The 23,048-nt window shown below is 35.8% G+C and overlaps 1 long non-coding RNA gene across 1 annotated transcript; it reads right to left on the bottom strand.

Moving 5' to 3' along the window:
* Positions 1 to 1,007: 1,007 nt before the first annotated feature.
* On the bottom strand, positions 1,008 to 22,008 carry LOC143676376 (uncharacterized). Its single transcript, XR_013172045.1, has 3 exons — positions 21,878 to 22,008; positions 1,508 to 1,663; positions 1,008 to 1,098 (listed from the first exon to the last, which is right to left on the bottom strand). It is a non-coding gene; the product is annotated as an uncharacterized LOC143676376 (long non-coding RNA).
* Between the last annotated feature and the right edge of the window lie 1,040 nt (positions 22,009 to 23,048).

The following is a 23,048-nucleotide window of genomic DNA, read 5'->3' on the forward strand; positions in this document are numbered from 1 at the left end:
GTTTGATTTAATTGACTGGTGCTTAAATGTGAGCACTCAATGTAGCACAGTCAAAGCAGCTCAGCATACCTCATCTCAGCACTTGCAACTCAGTCCAGGCCTTTGGAGATGCAGAAAGGAATCACCCCAAGGAGAGTGGTTGGAACCCAGAGGCCTGGAGAGAAGGCCAGCAGAGATCACCCTGTGCCTTCCCATGTAAGAAGGAACCTCAGTTGAAAGTTGGCTGCCTTTCCTCTGAAGAACTATATGTTTTTTAATGAAATAAATCCCCTTTTATTAAAAGCCAATCTGTCTCTGGTATGTTGCATTCTGGCAGCTAGCAAACTAGAACACAAGGCTACAGACCCTTCCTTTATGGTAACTCCAGAAATTTATCAACTATTCAAAAGCAGGCTAGACCCTTGCTAACAGAATAGACTTTTACTGCCTTTAGAGTATCAGTGAAATGCAACACTACCAAAACAACATTACCTCATAGATTCTACATAGGTTTTGTTCTTGCCAATATACATTTAAGCATTAAATAATTTTATTGGACCTGAAGGTTATTAAAAAAGCAAAAAACTTGTTGTAGGCACTACTTCTTTTATAATTAAAGCTGGATGCATTGTTTCACATTAATCATTTGTCTACATCTCCAGATTTTATTTACATCCACTCTGAGGGTCAGAATTTCTGGAAAATTGGAAAAGCATCTAAAAGCAGCTTTGTAAAGTTTATTGTCAAAGAACTCATTGAAAAATATTCTCTTTTTTCTTGCAGTTTTTCAAATGATGAATATCTGTGAATTAACTTTGAGGGAAGCCAAGTGGAAACCCCAGATGCCAATTTGCCCCTCATGTCCAAGTAGATTTTTTTGGAGGGGGGAGTTTTGAATCAGTATTTATTAATAATCTTTGAAGGATGCACGTTAAAAAAGGAATTCCTCTTTTTTTAACATTTTTTTATTGTGAAATAGAACATACATACCAAAAAAAAAAAGCAATAAATTTCAAAGTACATTTTAACAGGTAGTTATGGAACAGATTCAGAGTTTAGTTTGGGTTATGGTTACACAATTTCAGGTTGTTCCTTGTAGCTGTTCCAAGACATTGGAGACTAAAAAGAAACATCAGTATAATGGTTTAGTAGTCATACTCATTTGTTAAATCCTAACTGCTTTTGTAATTCCTCTTTCTCCCTTGATCCTTCTCCCAAAGCTTAGGAACATTTGGGTTATGCCCATTCTAACTTTTTTCATGTTGAAAAGTATAGGATAGGGAGATGGAACTGGTTGATGTGCTTGGAGAGACTGACACCTCTGGGTTTCAGGACTTATCTGGCCTAGGAACTATCTAAGTGCAAATTTTGTAGGATCTCAGATAGTGTTCTTTAGGGTTAACGGGAATGACGTTAGTTGGGAGTTTGGCAAACAATGGCAATTAGAATATCTAGCTGAAGCTTGCATAAAAGTAACCTCCGGAATAGCTTCTCAACTCTATTTGAACTCTTTTTAAGCCACTAATACCTTATTTTGTTATGTTTCTTTTCCCCTTTTTGGTTAGGAAGGCGTTGTCAATCCAAGGTGCTAGGACCAGGCTCTTCCTTGGGCATCATGTTCCATGCAGAGGCGAGGGTAATGATTGTCCTTGCTGAGCTGGGTTGAGACAGAGAGAGGCCACATCTGAACAACAAAAGAGGTTCTCTGAAGTAACTCTTAGGAATGATTATAAGTAGGCTTAACTTTTCCACTACAGAAATAACATTTATAAGAGCAAGACTTAAGGTCAGCACTTGGCCTATTAACTTGGGAGTTACAAGTATTTGAGAGAGTACCAGGGGTTTCCCAGGTGGGAAAGTTGAATATTTCCATATTTTTTTCCAGTCCCTCAAGGAGCTTTGCCAATAAATTTTAATTATTGCCCAACATACTCTGGAATGTATCCAGGTATTATGTTAAGCTATACAGAATGTCAAGCCCTTGTTTTTTCTGGGCTCAAGGTGCTTGAGCTGTTTAAATGAAATACCCAAACAGGGTGAGTTGGACTGTGTGCTTCAGAAAATTTAGGTTTTGGACAAAATAAAGCTCTCTTCCTTTGGTCTCATACGGTAAGTAAAGTTCTAAAACACAGACACTGTCATCCTTTTCCCTGTATTCTGATTTACCTTAGTCCCAACCAGATTGGCTTCATTCATATCTCTAATAGAAGCCTGATCTTTTTTTCAGTTTCTTTAACAGATGTATGTAGCAGTGCTGAATTTCAGAGCTGCAGAACTCCAATTCTGAATCTTAGGTGTCACACAGGTACCCAGAGTTTCAGAGAAATACCAAGTACACACATATTGCACAGCATCTCAGATTCTAGAAATAACACTTAAAGCTCGAAAATAATTATGACTGCTATAAAAGTTTACAATCTAGGCCCCAATTTTCTTATACGTATTTTCTAAAAGAGACCATACAATATTTGTCCTTTTGTTTCTGGCTTATTTTGCACAACATAATGTCCTCAAGGTTCATTCACCTCATTGCCTACCTCACAACTTCATACCTTTCTGTAGCCACACGATATCCCATCATATGTATAAACCATAGTTCGCCTTTTGCCTACTCAGTCATTGTACAGTTTGGCCACCTCAATCCATTAGGCTTCATGGATTATATTCAAAATAAACAATCCATGGCTCACAGTGTCCTCGTTTAGTTGTACAATCATTATCATTGTCAATTTTAGATGCTTTTCATAGCTCCAAGGAGAAAAATAACTGATAAACACAACCTTACCAAAGAGAAAATCCAAAATTCCCCTTAACTCCTGTCCCTCCCACAACCCAATTATTTACCCCTAGTATTGCTGTGCTACTGATGATGTCTTCCTGTTAAATATAGGCCATAGCATGCAATAGTAGTTTTCACCCTATATCCCTCTATTATAGACTCTTTGTTGAGAATTCACACCTTTGAAGTGGTTCATGCAAAAACTTACTTTATTTATAGTGTTAATCAGTGAGATACATAGTTCAATCATATTCACCATCAGTAAGGCAATATTACTCATAACCGACTAATGAACTACCAACTTCTATCCATTCCCATACATTTTAGTTCAACTTCATTAGGTAACCATTCACCTATCTCAAGCTTCTATGTATCTCTAGGTCCCCTGTATTCTACATTATAAGACTCTGAGTTCACCTTCACCAGGACAATATTAGAGAAATCATACAGTAGCTATCCTTTTGTGTATGACATATTTCATTCAGAATTATGTCCTCAAGGTTTATCCATGTTGTCATATGCTTCAAGACCTCATTTCGTCTTACTGCTGCATAATATTCCATTGTATGTATATACTACATTTTGTTTATCCACTCATCTGTTGATGGGCACCTGGATTGTTTCCACCTTTTTGCAATTGTAAATAATACTGCTATGAACATCAGTGTGAAAATGTCTGTTCGTGTCACTGCTTTCAGCTCTTCTGGGTATATACCGAGTAGTGGTATTGCTGGGTATTAGGGCAACTCAATGTTTAGTTTTCCGAGGACCTGCCAAACTGTATTCCACAATAGTTGTATCATCAGTGAATAAGTGTTCCAATTTCTCCACATTCTTTCCAACATTTGTAGTTTTCTGTTTGTTTAATAGCAGCCATCCTTATAGGTGAGAGATGATATCTCATTGTAGTTTAGATTTGCATTTCCCTTATAGCTAATGAAGATGAACATCTCTTCATGTGTTTTTTAGCCATCTGTATTTGCTCTTCAGAAAAATGTCTATTCATATCTTTTGCCCATTTTTATTTGGGTTGTTGTTGCTGAGTTGTATGATTTCTTTATATATACTGGATATTAAACACTTATCCGATACGTGGTTTCCAAACATTTTCTCCTATTGAGATGGCTGCCTCTTCACTTTTTTGACAAAGACCTTTAAGGCACAAACCCACTTGACTTTGAGGAGTTTCTATTTATCTTACTTATGCTTTGTGTGTAAAGTTTAAGAAGCTACCTCCTATTACTAGGTCTTAAAGATGTTTCCCTGTATTTTCTTTTAGGAGTTTTAGGTATTGATTCTTATATTTAGGTCTTCGATCCACTTCGAGTTAATTTTTGTATAGGGTGTAAGGTAGGGGTCCTCTTTCATTCTTTTGGTTATTGATATCCAATACACCCAGGACCATTTATTGAAAACACTATTCTGTCCCAGTTCAGTGGATTTGGGGGCCTTGTCAAAGATCAATTGACCATAGATTTGGTAATCCATTTCTGCACTTTCAGTTCTATTCTATTGATCAATATGTCCATCTTTATGCTGGTACCATGCTGTTTTGACCACTGTGGCTTTAAAATAAGCTTTAAAATCAAGAAGTGTTAGTCCTCCTGCTTCACTGTTCTTTTTTAGGATATTTTAGGCTATTTGAGGTCACTTTCCCCTCCAAATAAATTGGATAGGTCGGTTTTCCAGGCCCTCAAAATGGGTTGTTGGAATTTTGATTGGTATTGCCTATAGTTTTCCTTTCTTATAACAACTTTATCCAGTTTTGGTATGAGAGCAATGTTAGCTTCATAAAATTAGTTAGGTAGTGTTCCTTTTTCCTGAAGTTTTTGGAAGCGTTTGAGCAGGATTGGTGTTAGGTCTTTTTGTAATGTTTTGCAAACATTGTGAACCCATCTGTCTCTAGGCTTTTCTTCGTAGGAAGATTTTTGATGACTGATTGATTTGTTAAGGTCTTCTTCTATTCTTGAGTCAGTATAGATTGTTTGTGTGTTTCTAGGAATTTGTTCATTTCATCTGATTGTCTAGTTCATTGGCATATAGTTATTCCTAGTATCCTCACATGACATTTTTTATTTTTTCATGTTCCATGGTAACAGCCCCCCTCGCATTTCTGGTTTTATTTATTTGAATCCTCTCTCTTTTTTTATTTGTCAGCCTGCCAGAGATCAATCAATTTTATTGAATTTCTCAAAGAACCAACTTTTGGTTTTATTGATTCCTTTTAATGTTTTTGTTCTCCAATTCATTTATTTCTGCTTAAATTTTGTTTTTTCTCTTCTTCTGTTTGCTTTGGGGTTAGTTTGCTATTCTTTCTCTCGTTCCTCCAGGTGAGCAGGTAAGTCCTTGATTTTTGCTGTTTCTTCTTTTTTAATATAGGCATTTAGAGCAATAAATTTCCCTCTCATAACTGCCTTTGCTGCATTCCATAAGTTTTGATATGTTGTATCCTCATTTTCTTTCATTTCCAGATATTTTCTTTTCTCTTACAATTTCTTCTTTGAGTCAATGATAGTTTAAGAGTATGTTATTTAATCTCCACATATTTGTGAAAGTTGTGGTTCTTTGGTAGTTATTGATTTCCAGCTTCATTCCATTGTGGTCAGAGAAAGTGCTTTGAATAATTTCAGTCTTTTTAGATTTATTAAGACCTGTTTTGTGCCCCAGCAACGATTTATCCTGGAGAATGTTCCATGAGCACTAGAGAAGAATGTATATCTTGGTGTTTGAGTTTGTAATGACCTATATATGTCTGGTAGGTCTAATTCCTTTATCACATTGTTTAGGTTCTTTACTCCTTATTGATCTTCTGTCTGGTTGTTCTATCTATAGAGGAGTGTGGTATGCTGGAGTCTTCCACTACTATTGTTGAAACGTCTATTGCTCCTTTCAGTTTTGCCTCATGTACTTTGGGGCTCCTTGATTGGGAGCATAAATATTTATGATTGCTATTTCCTCATCGATTGTCCCATTTATTAATATGTAGTGTCCTTTTTACCTCTTATGACACCTTTACATTTAAAGTCTAATTTATCTGATATAAATAATAGCTACTTTTGCTTTTTTTTTGGTAACAGCTTGCATGGAACATCTTTTTCCATCCTTTCACTTTCAGTCTATTTATACCCTTGAGTCTTTTATAAGCAGCATATAGGTGGATCATATTTTTTGATGCAATCTGCAACCTATATCTTTTAATTGGTGAGTTTAGTTCATTAACATTCAAAATTATTACTGTAAAGGCATTTCTTCAACCTACCATCTTATTATCCTTTGGTTTGTATTTGCCAAATCTATATATTATTTTCCCTCTCTCTCTTTTTATCCTTAAGTTACCCTTACTCCAACCCAATTGCAGTTATCCTATTTCTGTTATCAGTAAATGGTGTGAGAAAGTATATATGACCACATTCTAATAAGACAGATATGGGGAAAGTCTTCTGGGGTGGCTTCCAGGAAAGGTCTCCTCACTCTTTAAACAAAAATAAAGGTATGCGCTCTTTTCTTCCTCTAGATGTTGTTGTGTCTTGATATGATGCCCAGACTGATAAGCCATCTTGCTATAAGCTTGAGAATAAAGCCAAGGCAAAGAGGCAGACAGAGCCAAGAGAATCCCTGAGAAATGATCCAAGGCCCTGACGTACTGCGCTGGAGCCCACCTTACCTTTGGACACCTTGTTAAGTGAGTTAAGACATTTTCTTTGTTTAAGGCAACTTGAGTTTCCTGTTACTTGCAACAAAAACATCCCAAATGATATAAAAGCAGTATTAAGAGCAAGGCTTTGAAATCAGACAGATTCTACCATTTAACTTATTCTATGTAGATTTGAAAAAGAATTAGAATCTTTAAATATCAGTTCTTTCATCCATAAATTCGGGTAGGCAATGCTAATTCTTAAATTTATAAACACTTAGTAGGAAAAAAGCATGTAAAATGTTTAATTTTTAAACTGATGTTTAATTTTTAAAAAGTGCTTCACAAAGAATAGACTTTTAACTCAGAAGAAGCATAGGTAATCAATACAAAGTAACTAGCTCTTTGCAATGGCAATCAAGTTTTCTCAGGCTATAATTCAGACTCTCAATCTGTCTTTAGTGAGGATAGAAGACAACTGACTGCTTCTTGTTGCAAAATAATACATGCTAGAAGTTCAGTTTAGGGGTTCTTATTTGTTAATCTCAACCAAATATCTAAAACCAAAACTATGAACAGACTAAATCAGCCTATGTCTGATTATTTTGTGCTCTTATTGAAGGAGCACTATTGTAACAAGGGTAAGGCTCAGGCATCACTGTCAAATAAGTGATAAAATGGCAGAAGAATAACAGTATGACATTCTTTGAATCCTTTTACTTATGAATATTCTGTAGTTATTCTAAGGTTTTTGCAGAAAAACTACACAGTATGTCCAGTGATTGTATTTCTTCAAAAACATGTTGTAATAGCTAGCTATACGATGTGAAATATATTTTTACTGATTCTCAGTATCGCTTGTATGCCCAGAAAAAAAGGTGTGCTTCTTCTGCTACAAATGAAAGTATTACACCAGAGAGCTTTATATATTTGTAAATTTACAGGATAGCAACAAATATGTATCTGACAGATTAGAACATTTTTTTCCAATAGTAAAAATTGGGTTTATTTTGTTTTGTAATCATGTTGACATTTGCATTTGCAGTACACCATCTTCATTATCATAGCCAGTAGAATATATTGGGCCTCCTATGTGCCAGGACCACTAATAGTCACTTTACAATATAGTATTTCTTTCCTATCAGTGCTATGAGAGAGGGACTGTTGGCATCATTGCCACTTTACAGAAGAAAAATCATTGACTAATTTTTAATTTTAATTTTGATTCTTTTATTTTTTCTAAACTATTTATGTATTCTAATAATATAAGTAACTATTTTAATAGTTTGGGGACTATTTCAGAAACTTCTAACTCAAGATAATTTTAATTGCTATAAAATAGATCTTGGCATATTAATTTTTATTTTTTGTTTCCATTTGAGTTTTTCACCATTGTTGTTATTACTTTCTATTTATGAAAAATGATTCTTTTTCAAAAGGAATCCCTCTTTCCCATCACACAGTTCTGAGGCCCTGGGAAGGAAACACTTCTATACATTCCTGGAGTGCTCACTGAGAGAATGGCAGGCAGAATTATCTACTTTTCTAAATTGTTATTTCCTTCTCCTTATTCACTCAATTCATTTAATCATTCACTGATTCACATGTTAATTTTTGCCAAGAATATATGGCTGCATTAATATACCTCTCTCTAAAAATGAGGTATGGATCTTTTCATGTATGTATCTATCTGTCATTCACATTTTCTCTTCTGTGGATTGCCTGGTCATATCTTTTCTCTATTTTCCTAGTGGATTGTTTCCCCTTTTCTTTTCCAATTTGTAATTTAATATCCTTGATATTAACTATAAACTACTTGCCTGTCATAAGTTGGAGAGAGTAACTCAAAATACATAGAGAATTTGAAAAGCCTAGTTGAACGATTGTGTTACCCTTTATTAAACAATAACAGTTCTTAAATTATGGAACTTCCATACATTGCTTTTAAAATTTGGAGAAAAATTTATATTTTTATTATAGAAAATATAATTTCTTTTCATTTAACCTAAAGATGTATTTGGCAATTAGCATATTTCACCCTTTTTGATTAATTTGAAATGATATATCTATGTTCATATTCTCTGAAGTCTTTTCTAACTCTAAGAAAACAAGATTTCACCAAATCCCTTTTGTCATGTGTGTATTATCCTTTCTTCTCTAGGAAAATAGTGAAGACCTAAAATAAATGAAACAGACTGTGTTTGATCCTGAAACTGTAGCCCTAAGGCCAAGAAAGAACCAGCCTTTCTTAGAAGTGAAAATCTGGAACTTATTGAGTTTACTAAAACTTAATTGTTGAGTGCACGGATGGTTCGGTGGTAGAATGCGTGCCTGACATGAGGCAGCCTCGGGTTCGATTCCCCAACCATGCACCAAATGGGATACCTTGGCAGCTCCTTCACAATTAGAAGGTTCATCCTTCTCTCGGCTTTCCAAAATCATCCTAAAAATGGGATGAGAATGACTGCTTCTTCGACTCATTTTTGTTATTCCATAATGTCTCTTCTCCCTTTGTGATCCACTACAAAGCCATTTCTGATGTGTTAACCACTTCTTCTGTGAGATCAGACACATACACATTCCTATTGTAGTCTTCACGAATTATTAAAGGTTTCATTTTTCGAGTGTCACAGAGTAAATCTGTAATGGTTGCATTGTAGATTTCCATATAAGACACATGTAAGAGAAATTCTTTCCTCTCAGGAAACTCCTTAATTTTTTGAAATGCGTCATGAATTGCCCTGGGTATTACTCCCGAACAATTTTCTGAGCCCGTCATAGTGTATGTTTCTCCTGAAGAAGTCTGCCCATAGGCAAATAGAGTACCAGTTTTTGTAGCCTTGTATGGCAGAATCTATGATTGGTACCACTATTAATTCATACACATTTTTATTAGTCTCATTGCTATGAAAGACGCAATCAAAATTGAAGGATTTACTCCCATCAACTTGATAAACAGTATTATTATCAGTTTTCCAGTGTGCCTGGGTTATCTTCTCCAAGAGCTTCTTTTCTCGTGTCAAACGGCTGGACCCGCGCACACGCAGCAACCGCGCCTGCCTCCGCGGTCCTGCCAAGGGGCCCAGGGAACCGGCAGAGATTCTCCACAGTCAGCGCTCTAGAACATTTATATGTTTTAAAATATATAAAATGAACGCCTTTCTTTGTGAAATTCATACTGATGATTTTTTAAATATTTTTATTGATAAAACTTAACATACAAACATTCTTAACATACAAACATTCCATAAATACATGATGTACAATCAATGACTCACAATACATACGGAATTTTTTTTTAATATTTTAAATTTAACAGATTATATTTCTTTCAAGTTTTTACACCTGCTTAAGCAGTCTTGATTTGAGTAAGGGTCTTGATTTTTGCTATTACGTTCTGTTAGTTTTGGTACGAGATTACTGACTTTTTTTCCCAGCATATGTTTTCTCTTCTTTGATTCTCCTCGTATTTACTACTTTTCTCTTTCCCTTCCTTCCTTCCTTCCTTCCTTCCTTCCTTCCTTCCTTCCTTCCTTCCTTCCTTCCGTCCGTCCTTCCTTCCTTCCTTCCTTCCTTCCTTCCTTCCTTCCTTCCTTCCTCTCTCCCTCCCTCCTTTCTTCCTGCTGTTGTTCTTGTTTTGTTTTGTTCCTGTCTTTATTGTTTCAAGTATGTCTTTCCCCCTTTGGATTCCCCAAGGACTGGAGAGAAATGGTCCAGATTTCACATTTTAAAGGCCTTATTTACATGCTTGTAAATGCATTTATTTCTAGCTGTTTTTTGCTTTTCTTTATTTTCTCTCAGAAGATTAGTCTAATTTAGGGTCTGTCTTGCATATATTACAACCAGAACACAGAATTTGGAACATAAATGTGTTTGTGCTTCTGCATCAAGAGAACGTTGGTTTCATTGGCTGGTAGCCTTTGATGAAATAAGATATGTACAAGCAACATTAACTGTGGAAGTTCCACTTAGTAGCTGATTTCAAAGTGCTTGTTCTGTAAAATTTATTTTGGATTGATATCATGGTCCTAAGTTTTTTATGCTTTATCATCTGGTTAATATGAAAGAACATCATTATGAATTTCACTCTGCCTTTGAGACATATTAAGAATGGTTTTAAATTTTATAGGCTAATGTTGCAACAGACTTCTACATAAAATAAATCATTCCGGTGTATAAAACATAACATGAACCATTTGATATTTTTTTTTAAAAAAAGGAAATTGCTTTTCACTATTTGGAATTACTGTGTAAAGCTTTTGTTGTTATTATCCTGGGTTATTGAATAAAATCTATTTTAAAAGAAACAAAATCAGTTGGCCATAAATGTGAGGGTTGATTTATAAACTCTCAATTCGAATTCATTGGTCTATATGTCTATCCTTCTGCCAGTACCATGTTTTGATTACTGTGGCTTTGTACTGTTAAGATTAGGAAGTGTGAGTCCTCCACTTCAATCTTCATTTCCAAGATGTTCTTGGCTATTTGAGGCTCTTTACCCTTCCAAATAAATGTGATGATTGGCTTTTCAATTTTTGTAAAGAAAAGGCTGTTGGAATTTTGATTGGGACTGAATCCAAAATTATTTTGGTAGAATTGACATCTTAACAATATTTAGTCTTCCAAAACACGAACATGGAATATCCTTCCATTTATTTAATCCTTCTTTGATTTCTTTTAGCAATATTTTGAAGTTTTCTGTGTTCAAGTAATTTTCCTCCTTAGTTAGATTTACCCCTAGATATTTGATTCTTTTAGCTGCTCCTGTGTTGTTGCTGTTTTGTTTTTTCTTTTCATTTTTAAACAGTTTTATTTGCACATCATACAATGGTTCCAGGTATAAACACATAGCCATGCCTTCACCACCATAATCTATATGAAGACATTTTCTTTTCCTCCACAAAGAATCTCATACCCATCCCCTGTATCCCGCACTTGCTGACATTTAGTTTTGACATATTGCCTTAGTTATGCTCAATGGAAGCATATTACAATATTACGTTACTGTTGACCCTAGTTTGCATTCACTGTATACCCCCTGCGCCCAGTATACCATCCCATTTGTAATACCTTGCAATCTTGACCTTATTTGTTCTCCCTCATGCAAAACATTCTCATAGTTGTATATTTAATCACCATCACTGTCCACTCTAGGCATTCTAGGATTTATCCATTTTATGTAGGCTTTCAAATTTGTTGGCATATAATTGTTCATATTATCCTCCTATCCTCTTTATTTTATTTATCTGTATTTCTGAGGTGTTGGTATTAATGTCCCCTTTTCATTTCCAATTTTAGTTATTTGTGTCCTCTCTCTTTTTTGACAGTCTAATGGAAGGTTTGTCAATTTTATTGATCTTCCCAAAAAAGCAACTGCTTGTTTTATTGAGTCTCTATACTGTTTTTTTATTCTCTATTTCTTTATCTCCATTCTAATGTTCATTATTATATAAATTTGTTAAGCTATCAGAATGCAATATGCTAGAAATGGGATGGCTTTTAAAAAGGGAATTTAATGTTGCAAGTTTATAGTTCTAAGCCTATAAAAATATCCACACTAAGGCATCCAGGTCAAAGTTAACCTTAATTCAAGGAAGCTAATGGGTCTGGAACACCTCTGTCAGCTGGGAAGTCACATGGCTGGCATTTACTGGTCCCTTGCTCCTGGGCTCTGTTGCTTTCAGCCTCTGTTACTGCTTTCCTCACTTGCTTCTCTGGGGCTGGCTTCCATCTTGTCTTCCCTTGGCTCTCTCTAGGTTCTGGCTTGCTTAACATCTCATCATGACATCTGTGGGCTCCAAGCATCTCCAAACATCCATGTCTCTGTTCTCTGTCCCTCAGCTCTGCTCTGAAGTTTCTGACACTCTCTCTCTGTCAGCTCTGAGGTTTCTCCAAAATGTTTTCCCCTTTTAAAGGACTCAGTAAACTAATCAAGACCCATCTTGAATGGGCGGAGTCACATCTCCATCTAATCAAAACGTTGCACCCACAATTGGGTGCCACAGCTCTGTGGAGATAATCTAATCGAAAGTTTCCATGCTACAATATTGAATCAGGATTAAAAGAAATGGCTGCTGCCACAAGGTTGAATCAGGATTAAAACATGGCTTTTATGGGGTGCATAATACTTTTGAATCAGCAGAGTTATTTTCTTCATTCTGTTTGCTCTTGGTTTAGTATATTCTTATTTTTCTAGATCTTTTACTTTTAAGGTAAGGTCTCTGATTTGAGATCTTTGTTATTTTTTAATGTAAGCATTAAGAGCTATAAATTTCCCTTTGAGCACTGCCTTTGTTTCTTCCCACTAGTTTTGGTATACTGTGTTTCCTTTAACTCACCTCAAGAGATTTCCTAATTTCCCTTGTGATTTTCTCTTTAAACCATTGCATATTTAATAGTATGTTGTTAAATTTCCACATATATGTCAGTTTTTCATTTCTCCTTCTGTTATTGATTTCTGGATTCATTTCATTGTGTTTGGAGAAGATACTCTTATGACTGCAATATTTTTTTATTCATTTAGACTTGTGACCTAAAATATGATCTATCTTGGAGAATGACCCATGGATATGTATAGAATGTGTATTCTGTTCTGTTCTGTTGAATAAAATGTGTACTCTGTTGTTCTTGAATGAAGTGTTCTATATATCTCTGTTAGGTCTAGTTGGTATATAGTATCACTCAAGTCTTGTATTTCTTTATTGATCTTTTACCTAGATGTTCTATCCATTATTGAAAATGGTATATTAAAATCTCCTACTATTAATGTAGAGCCATCTCTCCCTTCAAAACTATCAATATGTGCTTCATATAGTTTGGGGCTCTGCTCTTAGGTGCATACATATTTAAAATTGTCTTCCTATTTAATTGACCCCTTTTTCAGTACGTAATGACTATCTTTGTCCCTCATAACTGTTTTTTATTCCAACTCTATCTGATATTAACATAGCTATCCTAGCTTTCTTTTGGTTATTACTTGCATGGTATATATTTTTTCCCATCTTTTCACTTTTTTTTTTTTTTTTTTTGCATAGGCAGGCACCCATCTTTTCACTTTTAACCTACTTATGTCTTTGAATTTAAGGTGTATCTCTTGTAAACAGCATATAGTTTAGTCATGCTTTTTCATCCATTCTGCCAATCTCTGCCTTCTCACTGGAAAGTTTAATCTATTTAGATTTAAAGTAACTACTTATAATGCTGGACATCCTTCTGTCATTTTGTTATTTAGCCTTTGTAAGTTTTGTACCTTTTTTGACCTTCAATTCTTCCATTAAAGCCTACTTTCATATTTATTTGATTTTTTGTATTGTACCATATTGAATCCCTTCCACTTTCTTTCTGGATATATTTTTCATTTATTTTCTTTGTGGTTATCATGGGGTTAAAATTTAACATCCTAAATATATAACAATCGTATTTGATTAGATACCAACCTGACTTCTATACCATACACATCCAGCGGTTCTATATCCCTTCATTTCCCCACCTTTTTTTTCTACTTCTTACAAATTATATCTTTGTATGTTTTATATAGTAAACTATAGATTTATATTACTGTTTATGCATTTTCATTTTAGTACTTTTAAGAAATACCAAATAGTACTGACATTTATATTTACCTATATGATTATGTCTACCAGAAGTCTTTATTTCTTTATGCTGCTTTGAAGCACTGTCTGGTGTCCTTTCCTTTCATTCTGAAGGACTCTATTTAGTGTTGTTTGTAGGAAAGTTCAAGTGATAACAAACTCCCTCAGCTTTTGTTTCTCTGGGAATGTCTTAATCTTTCCCTCATATTTGAAAGTCTCACCATACATAAAATTTTGTTGGCAATTGTTTTCTCTCAGTACATTAAGTATTTCAACTCACTGCCTTCCTGCCTCCATGATTTCTGATTACAAATTGGTACTTAATCCAATTGATAACTCACTTGTACATAATATGTTGCTTTTCTCTTTCATTTTTCAGAATTCCCTCCTTGTCCTTTGCATTTGATAGTTCGACCAGTATTAGGCAAGTTGTGTTTCTCTTCACGTTTATTCATGTTTGGTATTCTTCTGGTTTCTTGGCTGTGCAAACTCATGTCTTTTGCTGTTTGGGAAGTTTTCTGTTATTATTTCTTTAAATATTTCTTCTGCCCCGTTCTCATTTTATTCTCCTTCTAAGACTCACAGTATGTATATTAGTATGTTTGATGGCGTCCCACAGGTCTATTAGGCTATTTTCACTTTTTGTAATACTTTGTTTCTTGCTGCTGCTCAGCCCAATTAATTTCAATCAGGCAGGTCTTGTCTTCAAGTTCATTGATTCTTCTGCCATCTCCAGTCTGCTGTTGAACCCCTCCTGGGAGTTTTTCATTTCAGTTATTGTGGTCTTCAACTCCAATAGTTCTCTTTGGCTCCTTTTTATGTCTTCTATCTGCTTACTGAGATTCTTATATTGTTCATTCATTGTTTTGCTGATATCCTCTACTTTACTGGGGATATCTGTATTTTACTTCCTCTCTCTGAGCATACTAAAGATCATCTTTTAAAACATCTTTGTCTGATATGTCCATACTCTGGTCTTCTTCATTGATGTTTTCTAGGTTTTTATTCTCTTCCTTTGGATGGGCCATAATGACCTGTTTCTTTGTTTGTCTTAAAATCTTTGTTGCATACTGTATATATATATTTTTACATACTGTATATTTTAATATTTTAAAATGTTAAATTTGGGATTTAGTCCCTGAGTTGTCTGTTCTTGAGTTTGTACCTAGCTAGTAGTATGACCGAGATTTTTTTGAGTGTGAGGAGCAAACAAAACCAAACAAACCTGAACAAATAACATCTTTCATAGTCTTTCCAGGTCGGCTTTGTATGAGCTAGTGCTTTCTTTCAGAGTTCAGCCCTCCTATCAGGAAGGTCAGTCCAGGGTGAATGCAACGGACAGGGTGCTCTCTGTCTTTTTTTGGTCCTGGGTCTTGTCCTGGGCTTGTGCTTGCTAGTGGCCTTAGGAGTTCCCCTGTTTAAGATATTTCAATGCTCCCTCTACTCCCCAGGAAGCAGGCCCCCTCCTTCTCCTGGGTGTTCCTCTGCAGGTCTTAAAGCAGGTAAGCCTTTGCCTCATGCCATCTGACTCAGTGATTTCTCACTCTGCTTTCCCTATGTCAAGCTGTTTTTGGCTGGAAGGCAAATTCTGGAAGGGGGCATATCCATTCCCAAAGTCAGTTTTTCACAGCTGGCACAAGCCAGGGACCCACAAAAGGAGTGCCTGTGGCTCCAAATTGCCCTAGAAAGGGATGAGGAAGAGTCTAGAAAGGGCACCAGGAGCTTTTTCTATGGCTTCCCAAAGTTGTGCTTTCTTCAGCATCTTCTCAGCAAACGCAGCGCTTTAGCTGTCCTGTGCAGTTCTGAGGAAGTTTACCATCTTTAGCCTCCTCTACCACCTTTGTCCACAGTGGGTTGGAACAATAGCTGCCCTCAGAACCAGACCTCCAGCAATCCGAAATAGCTAACAAGAACAGTGATCAGTGCTTGGACTGTATGCCCCTGGATCTTGGGGAAATGGTTTTTATGTCCCACCTTGGTACCAGCAAGCTGTGCCAGTAACTTACTGCTGCCTGCTGTGAGGTTAGGTGACAATTTCTGTCTTGTGGAGTGCAATGCAGTGGTATTTACCACAGTTTACCAGCCCCTTCCTCTCACTCTTCCCTGGATGCTCCACAGTGTTATACTGGACTCCGGAGTTTTGCAATAGTTGTTTCAGACAGTTCCTGCCTATCAATTAGTTCTTCTGGTGAATGGACTGATTCCTGAAATTTCCTACTCTGCCATCTTCCCGCAATCCTAGGCTTTTTTAAAAATTCAGCATAACGTTGTAAATATATTTCCCTATCAGTGCATGCATTTCTGCAATTATACATCCCAAACATCATTTTTATAGCTACATAGTATTCCATTATATACAATCTATATGTTCTATATTATAAATAATGTGTACAACCAAACGATTAGTGTGGGATGCTTAGATTTTTTTTCAGAAATTTTGTTGTTATAACTAATAGCACTATGATAATTGTAACTAAATTCTTTTATACTTCTTATTGAACTCATTTTCTTAGTGTAATTTCAGACTAGTGGAATTGCTGACTCCAAGTGTTTGCACAATGCTGATATTTTACATACATTGCAAAAGTCAATAGGCACACAAAAGCGAAAAAAAGATAAAAAGAAAAGTCAATAGGTACATTTAGATATTTAAATGATAACATTTTCTAATTATAGGAAATTCTATTGGTCTGTTAAATTATAATTCCAAAAGTTTTACTCTCTTTCTCTATACTAAATAGCATCATAACAAAGTCAGATTATGATAGCAGTAAAATTACTACTCTAAAATTGTAAGAGGTCTTATTTTTCACTTAAAGCAGTATGTATCTGCTGCTCACATTCTTGAAGTTCTGCTACATGTGGCTTGTATCCCAATCATGTTTTCCTGCGAGGGGTGGGGGTGGGGGTGGGGGTGGGGGTGGGGGTGGGGGTGCAGGTGGTGGTGCAGGTGCAGGTGCAGGTGCATGGTCCAGGAATAGCCCAGTCTCTTGATATATTAATGTAGGCAAATCTCTCTAGTAGCTCTATTCATCTTTGATTTAATTGATCATGTTGCATAGAACAGTAAGCTGTCACTATTTCAATTAGGTGAATTTAAAACAGACTATTCTAGGCCTTGTTGATTTGCAATTTTACTTGTAAATGCCATGTCCATATAACAGTTAAATGCTCGGTCTTTTGATATTGACACAGCATGAAAAGCAACAATTTCAGCATACATTTATTTTAAATCCATGCATATATTTATATATTCACATATATGGATTTCCTATCATGGATTTACTTTATTGCCTATAGATATGGAATAAATTATCTGTTAGGCTACGTATTTGCAAATGTGTTTGGTTACTACTTCTTATCAATAAAAAAGACACTGGCTAAATGCTCCTTTTCTGCTATCTCAACCTTAGCAAACAAGAGTACAATTTAGCACTTCACTTGATGATTAACTCTGTTCAAAGGCTCAGAAATTGCTGAGGGTTAGATAAGGAACAGAGTATTTTAGCTTAGAATTTCAGCCTGAGTTTCAGCGTAGACTATGCCTTCATTCACACAAAACTGAGAAATATGTAGAGAAATATGACCCTTTTAGGGGCCACTGTTATGACATGCAAGAATTTCCCTAAGTAATGTAATGGGAACATAAAATGTGCATCGAGACAATATAATAATTCGGTATACTTGGGAAACATTTTGGACATGGAATTAGTAAGTCATTTTTATAGAAATTAAAAAAAAAAACAAGAATTGGGCTGTGGTATTATGTCTTTAATCATCTGGATGAAATGATGAGCTAATTATCTATAATGACTCATTGCTGTACTTTCCACACCTTCAGGGATCAATTTCTCCCCAAAGTGAACAGAGCCAGTACCACATGGTCTTCTTGAAAGCAATGACCTCTCTGATTCAAATGCAAAATGCTGTGGCAGATGAAATTCACTGGGACAAAATGTTCAATAGAAAGATTACATTTGCAGTGGGGCAGAAAGATATTTGCCAGCATTTCATTAAGGCTTGGATACAAAGTCTTGGATTTCAATCAGCATTGAGATAGAATAGCAATAATTCAGTAGCAAGAATGTAGCTAAGGCTTTGTTTCCTGTAGCATTATGCATTTTTTCCATCTACAATAAAATCTTGAAAAAATTTCCAGGAGAATAGATATGGAAAGAAATAACCTTGTAGTCATTTTAATGTCAGCCACACAACGCGTGGCTGATAACTTTGCCTCTCACTCAGGGAGGAGAAGGTGACATCATTTACATTTAGCCCAACACATGAAAAAGCCTGAAATTCTCTGCATCGTAAATGTAGCATCAATTCTTCCACCTTTGCAGCCCCACCTCCCATCATTAATATACTCCAGCCATTTTTTCACCGGCGTTTTATCCTCTTCCCCTAGAAGTAATTTACTGACTTAATGGAAATGTGAGAGATTTGCTTTAACAGCTTTTATGAATTTAAGCAAAAGGTCCCGCTGAACATTTCCCTCTGAAGAGAGGTTATTCTTTGGCCAGGAGGCATTTGTAATAGTTCAGTAATCAAAAAAAGATTTGCCTTGGACTTGCTAATTTGCTCAGTCTCTTAAGCAACAAAGGGGTCTAAACTCTGCCTCTCATTTTAAAATGAGCCCCATAAAAGCTTCCAGCTTAGCAAGAAATCTAAGAATCCACAATCTGAGCTTTTAACCCCATTTCAATTTGTGCAAGTGTAATATCATTAGGAACTGATTTCTAGTATAGGGTAGCTGTGGTTTTTTCATGGAATTTAGTTCTTCATCTGAAAGGTACCAGGGTAGGGAGAACACATTGAAGAGGGCAAACTACTACTGATTCCTGCAGTAGTTGAAGATTTCTTGTTTCCCTGAAAAATCAGAAGCTGGGAATCCTGCAAATTTCATGAGAAAGTCTCTTTCCTCTGAAACTTTTGGTCAAATACTGCCAATTAGGAAGTCTAGGTTGGATTTTGGTTAGAAGGTGGAAAATTCATCTGAACTCTTCCTAAATTGCAGAGTTAGGTCTGAAAAGATACATTTAAGCAGAATTATGTCACACTATTCCCAGCTTGTATTTCTTGGGTCTAGAACAGCGCCAAGCACTAGTGTGCTCAATAAATATTGGCTGAATGAATGAGAGAACTGAGCATTGCCATTTTTCGTTCAGGGAGAGACACTTGCTTTGCTTCAGTCATGTCAATGGCTTGCCGTTCTTTGACTAGCTTTGTTGGGCTGGTTTCTCCAGCTCCTCCTGCTTCCAAACACCTGTTCCTGGAACCAGCTAATCAAACTACACAATTTAATGGGAAAATGAAGTTGAGGGTCTCTGAGTCCAGAAAGCAGGGAGAAGGAAATCGACCTGCAAATCTATAATCTTGTCCACAAAATCTATACAATGAGACCCTGGGATAACCATGTCTGCTGGAGTTCTGGGATAGCTCTAATTCTAAATTCTCACTGCCCTTTAAGTCATTGTCAAACCATAAGGAAGTCAAAACTAGACTGGAAGACAGAGCGAGAAAAAAGAAAAGAGGAGGAAGGAGGGATGGGATCCACCCAAACTTAATTCAAAAATTATCTTCTCTGGATATGTCATTTTGAGAATTATGAAAAATCCTACCAAGGATAGACAGCCCATGCCAGTGGGTGAAGATGATAGTGTCTTCTTACTTCTAAGGTAACATCAGGAGTGGTGGAACTAAATATGATTGGTTCATACATGTAGATGAAAAAACAATGGGTCAGAAAACATGACACATTTGGGGAAATAGGAACAGTTAAGTCTGACAGAAGCATAAGCATGATTGTTTCTTCATCAACACTATTTTCATCTTTGTTAAATTTTTTCCTGAAACACCTTGCCATTCCTAGTACAATTTTTCCCAATCACTTTGCATAGGCACTGTCCTAGGAACTTTACCTGTCCTGTCTCATTGCAGATAGATATGTTTATTAATTAGCTAAATCATATTGAAGTCTTTTTACTTTTAGAACTAAGGAACAACAACAACAAAAAATCTCTTTGGTTAGAATAAAAGTACTTGTGGGCTACCACCTGCAAAAAAAAAAACCCAAATTAAAAAAAATACTTCTGGGGGTTTTACCATTGTAAATAATCCCTCATTTCATTTTTTTCAAATGAATGTGGTTAAATTTTTTGCCTTAATTTTAAGTTTTGCCTAATTAATAAACCTATGTAGTTGAAACAAAGACTAATATAGGGCCCCAGCCTCAAATGCCCCCACCAGTGATATCTGCTTTTTTGCTGTTTTGCTGTTTCTTTGTTTATTAATATCTTCATTTCTAAATAATGTTCTTGTTATTTTAATTCCATTTTAAATTTCATTTGATTTTAAACTATAGAAGATGGGAACTTGATCTTTATTCACTTCTCCCCTGCTGACATATCTCTTTCATCGTCCTATATGGTTATAATATAATCTTCATTAAATCATTATTCAATATTTACATTATTGTCCTTTTGTGAATATTATTTAGATAAGCTATAGTATTCTATAAGTACCTTTTTTTCCTGGTACAGTGCTTTGTTTTCTCTGTCAATAATTGCCTCGTATTTCTTTTGCTTAATTTCTGTTACTCCCAAAACTCTCTGAAAGAAGATACATTTAAACACACTAAGTAATCCAGCAGTTCATTTTAATCTTCTCAGAGACATCCCTCCAGGAGTCCCTACTCTCCAGCTTCCACCGGGATTGGTAATGTCTAGGCCTGCTGCATCCTAGGAACTCCCTTCTCCTCTGCCCCATATTGCCTTCTCTGTTTCTCAAACCCAGGGTCTTCTTTCTTTGCTTACTCCATTGTTTTTGCAGTGCAGTACCATTAAAATATCTTTTCTTTTCTTTTATATTGCAAGCTTGTACAGCCAATGGGAATGACTTCTTGGGGTTTTTTTGGTTACATATTTTTCTGATTTAAATTTTAATGCAATTAGCATTTTTCCAATACTATTATATAATAATTATAAACTTAAATTGTGTAGTTTGGATTTTTTTTTAATTAAAAGTCTAAAAGAAGCCCAGAGAAAGGAAAAGGTAGTAGCTCATATTTGCAAAACATATACCACACATCAGGCACTATGCAAGATGATTTATACTTGTTTCTTGAGATTAGTTCAGTGCTTTGATAATTGAATAGGAAAGTTGGAAGATAAAGACATTTGCTTGTTTATAAGAGACCTATATACACATTAAATGTGATTTTAAATGGAGTTTGGGTCATGATGTCCTACTTTCAATTGTTTTGCAGAATTTTCCATTTAAAATAGTGATCTTTTTTTTAAAGAATGGACTATGTGTACTTATTTAAGCAATGGACTTCAAACTTTTGAATTGAAAGCAAATGACTTATTCCCACCCACCACACACTCCCGTTAACCACTAAGCACACACATACACACACACACACACACACCCCTCTGCACCGAAGTGTCCAACCTACTGAAATGCTAGAGGTAATTTGTGTACTGAGAATCTGGCACAATGCACATTAACCTGAATGAATTTAAGTATGTGAAGAAATACGTTCAAATCTGTTGATGCTGGCACATTCTCCCTCAGCATGCCATCTAAACCTACAGTTAAACAAGGACAGAGTAATTGTCCTATTTCCCTAAAGTAGGCTGTTGAGTCAGCAGTTTTATATCCTCTCATCAACTAGAGTTGGTCTTGGAAATCTGGAAATCAATTTTTCATCTCATTTGCTCTTGGGCACAAAACCTATAACAAAGAGCAGGATTGTACATTGATTCTTCCCTATTTGCCAAGATCAACCCTCCACACGAGGACCGGATGCCTTCAAAGTCAACCTGGTTAAATGCTCCTAAAACAACTGCATCTCAAGACCAATATAAAAAGAACACCGCAACTACTCACCTATACATTTCTTTCATGTACTACAAATATATCTTGCAGTAATTTTGCTTTCTTTGCAATAAGTGTTTCCAGTTGTGGTCTTTGCAAGCATAAAACTTTTTCTCTTCGAATCTGAACTATTTTTAGTGATTAGAATTCCAAGGCAAACATGCCAAGAAATGACTATAAGGGCCTGATTACCTTATAAGAACATTCTTCAGTAGTTAGTTAGTTGCTACATTTGTGCTTAGAAGCAACCAAAGCTCCTTCCCTTCCCTCCATGGGAAGTTGCCGTTATGTTTTCACTCAAGGCTTCGATCAAAACTATACAGGTATTTTCTATACTGTTAGTGCTACTACAGTGCCAAGAATATGGAAATCTTTTTCAAAAAAGATTGTAGGGTCTCAAATTGTCTTTAAACAACCACCTTATGTAAATTAAGACATTTCTTGCCTTAACCCATGCTGGTTGACAGAAAATAGTTACAGGAAGAAAGGAAAATGAATTCTTTGCCTTGGCCACTTTGTCTCATTTGCTGTTTGAAGGGAGACATCGTGCCTTTACAATGCAACCCTTCTCTCACAGTCCCAGATAAGAAAAGAGAAACTATACCAAACCCCAAGGAAACAAAGGAAAGAAATAGAAGGAAGAGGGAGAACCGGAAATATTTGATGGGGGACAAGGAAGAAAGAAAAAAATTCTAACAGACTGTCAACTCATCTGCTTAAATTAAGTTGCTTGAGCAAGTCTATAAGCAAGGAGTTTGGGAAGTTCTGGGGTTCTGTTCTGTTTTTGTTGTTTGCATGGGCAGGCTTCAGGAATCGAACCCGGGTCTCCAGCATGGTAGGTGAGAACCCTGCCACCGAGCCACCGTTGCCCTGTTTTTGTTTGTGTTTGTCATGTTTTTAAGTCTTTAACTTCTTAATGGTTGAATTGTATAACTGGTCTATTAATGACAGTCAGATAGAGTGTATACAATTTCAAGTTCTTAAAATAAAAAAGACTCAAGACAGGAATTGTATAAGGGAATATTTTGGCTAAGACATTCAGGACTTGAGAAATGCCTTCCTTTGCATTCTCAAAGTAACAGAGTCTACCTTCTGGGTTTTGGACTCAATGTTTTAAGTACATCCTAGATTATTTAACTTTGGAATGTTTGAAGGACAAAATTATGACTCTCCTTTATTAATT

The sequence above is a fragment of the Tamandua tetradactyla genome, chromosome 3, assembly GCF_023851605.1.
Source record: "Tamandua tetradactyla isolate mTamTet1 chromosome 3, mTamTet1.pri, whole genome shotgun sequence".
NCBI classification, from domain to species: Eukaryota; Metazoa; Chordata; class Mammalia; order Pilosa; family Myrmecophagidae; genus Tamandua; species Tamandua tetradactyla.